Source organism: Trichechus manatus, unplaced genomic scaffold (assembly GCF_000243295.1).
Source record: "Trichechus manatus latirostris isolate Lorelei unplaced genomic scaffold, TriManLat1.0 scaffold00361, whole genome shotgun sequence".
In the NCBI taxonomy this organism is placed as follows: Eukaryota; Metazoa; Chordata; class Mammalia; order Sirenia; family Trichechidae; genus Trichechus; species Trichechus manatus.
The window spans coordinates 38,470-47,601 of NW_004444297.1; the positions used below are offsets into that span (position 1 = coordinate 38,470).

Genomic DNA, 9,132 nt, shown 5'->3' on the forward strand with positions numbered 1-9,132 from the left:
CACCTAGGCAATGAAGTACATAGACAACCCCCAAATTGTGCTTGATTCTAATTTTCACCTTTTTCCATTACACCTGCTTTTAGTACTTTGGCCGCAACCCCCCCTTTATTAGTTGCCTGAGGGACATTGTGGAATAGTGAGAAGAGACGTGAGACAGAATATATGCCTCATGTGGGGAGGAGTCTAAGAATGTGGGTTGTTGACAGATAAACCAGCAGTCTAGTCCCAGCTCTGTGACTTACAAGTCATGTGAACTCAGGGAAATTGCAAATTTCATCTGGGATGTGGGCCTGATAAGCCATCTTGTGGGACTGTTGAGATGTATATAATCTATGTAAAGCATGCAGCACAGCACCTAATATGTATATGGTTTTTAATAATTGACAGTAATTACTGTGATTATTTCTATCCCAGACTCTGCCAAACTCCCTTTGAACTTTTTTTTTTTTTAAATTCAGGAGATAAGAGAATGTGCAGTACTCTATGATACAGAGCAGCTAATCAACCAAAATGCTGCTTAGGAAGTAAAACTAAGTAATATTTACCCCATTTGAGGAGATTTTATTTATTATGGTTATAAGGGAGTCTTCATAAGCTGGATGCAACTCAAGACTCCTAGAATTTGTGCTGAGGAGTACCTCCTTCCCACCCTCCCAGCTGCCTTTCCTTCCAAATCACCCCTATTTTCATTTATGTCACACCCATTAAAAATGTATCCCTCTATTAGAGTTTACCTTTTAAGGGAGTGAGCCGTGTCTCTCAGAACAGGGTAAAGTCTGTGAGTCCCAGCAGCTTCTCAGCATCCAACTTCCAGTGACCATCACCTGTATTTCTCAGAATCTCCCTGGAGACGATGTTCATAAAACACATAGTTAGTGCACTGTGTTTAACTACACTGGGACAAGGAACCTGGGAAGGGATGAAGGACACTTTCCATTCCTGCCCCAGGTGGAGCTTGCTCTCTGGTTTATCTATGTTCCACAAGTAACTGCTACAACTAGTTTTCCATTCCAGGCTTAGTCTCTCTACTCTGAAAACAACCTTTTGAAGGTCTGTCCTCTGCTCACCACTCCCATAGCCTCATGTCACCCACCATCCAGCTTAATTTAAAATTAACTCACACTGAAGGACGCAGCTTCCCAGGACCCCAAAGCCCCTTGCTTCATGGCATTTACACTTGACTGATCTCATCTAGGAGCACAGGTTGCCCAGTGGTTAAGAGCTCAGCTGCTAACCAAAAGGTTGGCAGTTCGAATCCACTAGCCACTCCTTGGAAACTCTATGGGGCAGTTCCACTCTGTCCTATAGGGTCTCTATGAGTCGGAATCCACTCGACAGTAATGGATTTGGTTTGTTTGGTTTTTTTTGGATCTCATCTAGATTCCCGCATATCCTCACTCTTATTTTTTACTAGTCTTTTAAGTCTTAGGATATATCTCCCCATCTTACACGATTCTCTGCTTCTAGACTCTAAAGTTCTGTGAGCAGGGGCTGGGTTTTGTTTATTCTAGCATTTCCAGTACTAACCCAGAGTCTTCCAAGGAACAAATGCTCAATTAATGTTTGAGGAATAAATGAGTCAGCATGCAAGAAGTCGAATTTATTAGGATACAATTTCTATACATTCTTCAATAATCTAAGCATACCCAGGCATATAACTTTTAATTTTAGAGGACAACAGACTAAAAGTGGTAAGGGAATACAAGAATTTATCATATGTTGCTCTTTTTTCCCTCTGTTTCTAGATCCCGACTATTTTATTGCTGAGTCCTTTAACATTTCCAAGGAAATGACTATTCCATTGCCATGGTGTTACAGATCACTAAATAAGACAGAAAATTTTACAATTTGTTCTATAAAATAGTAAAATACTATTAAATCTAATAAACAGCAATGTTTACCAATATCATCATAAACTTAGATTCTGAAGCTAATTAAACCTTATCTTAAAAGGAACAACATTTGAAAAATATTCAAGTTACCATATAGAATAAGAATACAAAGATGTGTTGCCTCCAGTCCCACCCCAACCCTCCATTACTTAGAACGTTGACTGTCCTCCTCAAACACAAAGTGAAGTCTCTTCTTTAGACTTCACTTGGGGCAGGAGGAGCTGCTGGGCGTGGCCCTGGAACGTGTACTGGCTGTGGCACAACTGCGAGCCCTGGCTTCAATTCTGGCTTGAACTGTCTCTTCCTCATCTTTCAAAGCCTCTTCTTACCAGGATGCGAAGGCACTGGGCACAGTATCATGGACCTTGACCAAAAACTCCAGGACTTTCATCTTACTGGTTTCATCTTGCTGAATTTCTGGCCCCCACCCCTGGAAATTCATAGTGTGGAGGATCACTATTGGGCACCTGCCAGTACACCAGGTACTTTTCCTGCACCAAATATTTGGTGATGAGCTTCCTGGGCTGCCCATAGGATGAAGTGCTTCCTCCCCTCATAGATCCCCACCCCCCATCACATTCATCACTTCCCAGGCTTGCTCCTCAGTGTCACAGTTGCCCTTTGTGAAAATCACACCCAGGACAGTCATCAGCAGGCCGATTTTGGGCAAACTTTGATCATCGTATAGCCTCCCATGGTAGTTTAATTCCAGTTTGTTGATGAGGACGTAAGTGTTCCTCTTAGGATCCACTTCCTTCAGGTCAAGGCCAAAGACCAGTTCCAGGTACTCAGAGGCTTTCTTGAGGATGCCAGGGAAATGGTTCTTGTACACTTGGATTACATTTCTCAGCATGCCTGCCTTTGTAATGGCCTCTTTCATTTGATACTTGTGCAGCAGGTAATGTACCAACATAGCCACCTTCTTGTCAAGAGGGCCTTTGTACAAGTTCTCAGGGACAGGTCAGGGCTGTGTGGAGTTTGGATTTTCCTCCTCTTGGTAGTTGACACCTTCGTTAGATTCTAGATATGAAACAGCTGCTTCAGAAGTGGTAGTGGATGGGGCTCTGTTATGGATTGAATTGTTTCCCAAAAAAAATTTGTGTTGTAAATCCTAACCTCTAAACATGTGGTTATAATCCCATTTGGGAATGGGTTGTCTTTGTTATGTTAATGTGGCAGGGTTGTATAACGGTGTCTTGAGTCAATCACTTTTGAGATATTAAAGAGGTGAAAACAAGCAAGCAGAGATGGGGAAAGAGAGATGCCAAGCCACATGAAGATCGCCCAGAAGCAGAAACTTAAAAGAGACAAGGACCCTCCTCCAGAGCCGACCCAGAGAGAAAGCTTTCCGCTAGAGCTGGTGCCCTGATTTCAGACTTCTAGTCTCCTAAATTGTGAGAGAATAAACTTCTGCTTGTTAAAGCTATCCACTTGTGGTATTTCTGTTATAGCAGCACTAGATAACTTAGACAGACTGTATGAGGCCCCTGGAGATAACTGAGTGTCCCAGCAGCAGGTGAGCTCTGGGGAACACCCTTAAAATGAAAACAGAAAGAAGAGGTGGACTCTTCTTCCTCTACTGCAGTAGTCTAAGCACCCTCCACATCCTCGGTCTTTTCTCGGGCCTAATGGCATTTCTCATGGGCGCAAAGCTTACTCTTCTGACCATGAGGAATGATGAATCTGGTGAGGGACAACAAGCAGGATGTTAGCAGGAGGGCTGGTGATGCTGGCCCACCAGAGGAGGGAGAATGAGAACATATGCACATCTTCAGCAGGGAGACACTGCCTTGACTTTAACAAATGCCACCTCTGCAGCTTTCCTTGAGGGCTTTGCTCTGTGAAAGCACATGGCTCTGTTCTCTGATCAGCCTGTTCTCTAGGACCCAGTGGAAGTGATTTAGTCTGTCACTTGCCTGTCCTACCTAGGGTTACTGTGGCTGACATTAGGTGATAGCAAGGCCTGGGCTCTGTAGACACCCCTCTGTTCTCGGTGGTGGGTTATTTCTCTTAGGTCACATTCATGGCCATCACCTTGACTTCTGCTCAACTGCTTTGCTGCTGACTCCGTTATACCAAAGCCCTCACCTCCATGAGACTCCTGAGAAGGAAGTGAGGGAGGAACCTCAGTTGACCACACTTGCCTTGGGGCACCCTGGGAATTATATCAATGGCAGAGTTCTATGGGGCCATTTCGGTCCTGGGGTAATTAGTGTCCTCAGTCCTTATTTAGGGTCCTCATCTTGGCTCCTGCTAGTGCTGATGATGCCTCCCTCTCCTGACCTGAGACCTTTTGCCTCAGAGCAATGCCCTCACATCCCTGAGACCCTTGAGGAGGAAGCTTGGGAGACCTCAGACTAAAATATCTTTCCAGAAGCACCCTAAGGTTAGCCACACACGTAGTGCTCTATGAAACCCCATCTTTTCTGGGGTGAGTGATCCCCTCAATCTTCAGGTTCCTCATTGTGATTCTTCACCTTGACTAGCTGGTTTCCTCTCCTACACAGACTTGAGGGCTATAGCAATCAAACCAAGGTGCTGATCTCCCTAAAATCCCTCAGGAGGCAGTCAGAGGGGCTTAGAATGACACGCCTGCTCAGATTCTCCCAGTGCTGACTGCAGGGGTCCAACGTGACTCTGTGCCCCCCTTTCTTCTTGTATGACTGGTTCCCTTAGTCCTGACTCAGGGTCCTCACACTGACTGCCAGAAGGGCCTGGGTCACTTCTCTCTAATGACCTGTGGCTGGCCTGTCATACCAAGACCCTCATTTCCTTAAGACCACCTAGGACAAACTGACAGATGCACTATCCCGATAGCCCTGCCCGAAGCTCTACCGGGGCACACAGCAGGGGTGGCACTTGGTGGGACTCTTTCTGTTCTGCGGGGGGCAGGGGCGGTGGTCCCCTCAGTCCTCCCTCAGGATTCTGAAGTTGAAGGATTCTTCCCTCTGTTGTTCTGAGTAGACTATCTTCAGACCAAGGCCCTTATGCCCTATCTCCTCCCAACCTCTACAAGGTGAAGCAACAGGGCACCTGGACCTCACACCCATGCCTAGGGCTTTCCAGGACTGACATCAGGGGCAGGGCTACTTAGAGCCTCCTCTTTTGTGGGGGATTTCCGCAGAACTCACATAGAGGCCTTTAACTGACTCCTGGCAGGGCCTGGATCCCTCCCTCTGCTGGCCTGATGCTGACACCGTGGTCTAAAGTTATCACTTCCCTGAGTCCCAAAAGGGAGAATACAGGTTGATACATCATGGGAGAGGTGGAGCCAGGAGGGGCGGGGCCAGGAGGGGCGGGACCAGGAGGGGCGGGGGCGGAGCCGGGATGGGGCGGGGCTAGGAGAGGCAGGGCGTGATTCTATGGTGCCCCCTTTGTTATGGAGTGGGTGGTAACCTAAGTCTTCTTTTCTGGGCCTGAAGCCTCCTTTTACCTCTTGACTCCTGATTAAAGACTCCTTGGGAAATACCATCTCCCTGCAAGCTGTGGGCAGTTTCTTAAACCGCTGCAGATAATTGGTCCGTGTTCCTGGTTTGATGTGAGATGGAAAAGCTGCAATACAAGGTAGGGGCCTAGGACTAGTTGTAGGCCGTCAAAGAAATAGAACAGTGACCCATGGGGGCCCATCGCTCGCCATACCTAGACTTTTGGGAACCTTTTGTTCTAAAAGATTTCTTTCTACAGGGAAAAGGCAGACCTCTATGATTTTGTGAGACCCAGATCTTTCAACATGATCTAAAACTGAATATTACAAGTGCAGTGACTTTCATTTTATTTTTGACCCTCATTCATTGTAAGAAAAGGAGCGCTGGTGGCTCAGTGATGAAGCGCTGGGCTGCTAACTGAAAGGTTGTCTGTTTGAACCCACCCAAGGGCTCCTCGGGGAATAAAGACCTGGCAATCTGCTCCCGTAAAGACTACAGCCTGGGAAACCCTATGGAACAGTTCTACTCTGTCATATAGGGTGGTTATGAGTCGGAATTGACTCCTGGGCCCACAACAACAATAACAACATAGTAAGAAATGTATTATACACATGTCCTAATTCGGAATTGACTTGATGGCAATGGATTTGTTTTTTTTCGGTTTTGTGTGACAAGCTCTTGATTTTACTATAGTCATCTTCTATACACCAACTTTCTGAAACCTCTTACTCATTTCAAAATTTTGTGACCTATTCTTTTGAATTTTGTGAAAATGATGATCATATTTTCACCCAATAATATGAATTTATTTTTCATATTCCTACCTTTTATTTTGGAATTCTTATCCACTGACTGTGTATTCCAGTCCAGTTTTGAATATTAGAGTTGGTAGCATGCTGCTATGTCTTATTCCTCACTTTAATAGGAATATTTATAACATTTCACATTTAAGTTTGTTTGTGGTAGACTTTAAGAAATGGAAATTTCCTTGTAATGTTAGTTTTCTAAACGTTATTACCAATGCATTAGTGATGACATTTTTTTCAAAAGCTTTTTTTCCACCTCTGGGTCAGTGGTTAAGAGCTTGGCTACTAACCAAAAGGTTGGCAGTTCCAATCCCCGAGCCGCTCCTTGTAACCCTATGGGGCAGTTCTACTCTGTCCGATAGGTTCACTTGAATCGTAATCAACTCAACAGCAACAGGTTTGGTTTGGGTTTGGGACATGATCAAGCGCATTTTTTTCTCTCATCTGTTAATGTAGTCATGTATAGGCAGTTTTTTTCCCCTAGTGTTATATTATCTTTGTATTCCTTGAACACAGCTTATATTTACATTTAGTTCACTGCTGTATTGGGCCTGCTGTGAATTTATTCAGGATCTTTGCCTCTCTGTGTGAGTGAGATTGGCTTAAGGATTCTTTTCTCTAGATGTCCTCACTGGTTTTCTTATCTAGGAGAGCTAGCCTGGGAAAATGAGTTGAATAATTTCTCATCTTTTGGTATGCTTTGGAAGCGTTTATATAAAAAAGTAGTTTTTCCCTGACTGTTTGGTATAACTGGCTCCCAACTGCCTGGTTCTGGAATATTTGAGAGTGACTGGAGCTTTGACCATGGTTTCACTTTGTATTGTTCAATTACAGTTTTCTATTTCTGCTTGGATCATTGGGCCATTTGCTTTTCTCTAAATAATGGCATATTTCACTTGGAATTTCAAATTTAATGGCATGATGTGTGTGTGTGTGTGTGTGTGTGTATAGTTTCACTTTCAGCAAGCAAGGTTGTGTCATCTACATATTGCAGGTTGTTAATGAGTCTTCCTCCAATCCTGATGCCTTATTCTTCTTCATATAGTCCAGCTTCTTGGATTATTTGCTCACAATACAGATTGAATAGGTATCGTGAGAGGATGCAACCCTGACGCACACCTTTCCTGACTTTAAACCACAAAGTATCCCCTTGTTATGTTCGAACGACTGCCTCTTGATCTATGTACAGGTTCCTCTTGAGCACAATTAAGTGTTCTGGAATCCCCATTCTTCGCAATGTCATCCATAATTTGTTATGATCCACATGGTTGAATGCCTTAGCATAGTCAATAAAACACATGTAAACATCTTTCTGGTATTCTCTGCTTTCACCCAGGATCCATCGGATATCAGCCATGATATCCCTGGTTCCATGTCCTCTTCTGAATCCGGCCAGAATTTCTGGCAGTTCCCTATCGATGTACTGCTACAGCCGCTTTTGAATGATCTTCAGCAAAATTTTACTTGTGTGTGATATTGATGATATTGTTCAATAATTTCCGCATTCTGTTGGATCACCTTTCTTGGGAATAGGCATAAATATGGATCTCATCATTCAGTTGTCCAGGTAGTTATTTTCATATTTCTTGGCAGAGACGAGCACATCCAGTGCTGCATCCATTTGTTGAAACATTTCAACTGGTATTCCGTCAGTTCCTGGAGCCTTATTTTTCACCAGTGCCTTCATTGCACTTGGACTTCTTCCTTCAGTACCATAGGTTCCTGATCATATGCTACCTCCTGAAAGGGCTGAACATCAACCGATTATTTTTGGTATAGTGACTCTGTGTATTCCTTCCATCCTCTTTTAATGCTTCCTGTGTCATTTAATACTTTCCATGTAGAATCCTTCAGTATTGCCACTCGAGGCTTGAATTTTTTCTTCAGTTCCTTCAGCTTGAGAAATGCCAAGTGTGTTCTTCCTTTTTGGTTTTGTGTCTCCAGGTCTTTGCACATGCCATTATAATACTTTACTTTGTCTTCTCAAGCTGGCCTTTGAAATCTTCTGTTCAGCTCTTTTACTTCATCATTTCTTCCTTTTGCTTTAGCTACTGGAAGTTCAAGAGCAAGTTTCAGAGTCTCTTCTGACATCCATTTTGGTCTTTTCTTTCTTTCCTGTCTTTTTAATGATCTCTTACTTTCTTCATGTATGATGTCCTTGATGTCATGCCACAATTCGTCTGGTCTTTGGTTATTAGTGTTCAACGGATCAAGTCTATCCTTGAGATGGTCTCTAAATTCAGGTGTGATATACTCAAGGTCGTACTTTGGCTCTCGTGGACTTGTTCTAATTTTCTTCAGTTTCAGCTTGAACTTGCATATGAGTAATTGATGGTTTGTTCCTCAGTTGTCCCCTGGCCTTGTTCTGACTGATGATACTGAGTTTTTCCATTGTCCCTTTCTACAGATGTAGTCAGTTTGATTCCTGTGTATTCCATCTGGCAAGGTCCACGTGTATAGTCACCGTTTATGATGTTGAAAAAAGGTATTCGCAATGAAGAAGTCATTGGTTTTGCAAAATTTTATCCCACGATCTCCGGCATTGTTTCTATCACCAAGGCCATGTTTTCCAACCACCGATCCTTCTTCTTTGTTTCCAACTTTCGAGTTCCACTCATCAGCAATTATCAATGCATCCTCATTGCATGTTCGATCAATTTCAGACTGCAGAAGTTGGTAAAAATCTTCAGTTTCTTGTCTTTACTGTCTCCTAATTCATCATGTCTGCATTTATCTCCATTATTTCCTACCCTCCTTTGTTTCTTTCGGTTTAATATGCTATTATTTCTCTAGCTTCTTGAATTGGTTTCATACTTTAAATATTTTTTCAAATAAATATATTTAAGACAGAAATGTCCCTCTGAGTATCACTTGGGCTGTTTCCTTCAGGTAGTGCTATAGAGCTTTAGGTGTAGTACTCAGAATTTTTACAAGTTATCCTTTTAGAATTTTTGAATATATATGTGTATATATAATTTATATATATACATATGTAAATTAGTGAGTGTA

General features: G+C 43.2%; 1 pseudogene; it reads right to left on the bottom strand.

Moving 5' to 3' along the window:
• Positions 1-2,094: 2,094 nt before the first annotated feature.
• The window catches only part of LOC101345187 (melanoma-associated antigen B10-like), a 27,748-nt pseudogene continuing 20,710 nt past the window's right edge, over positions 2,095-9,132 (bottom strand).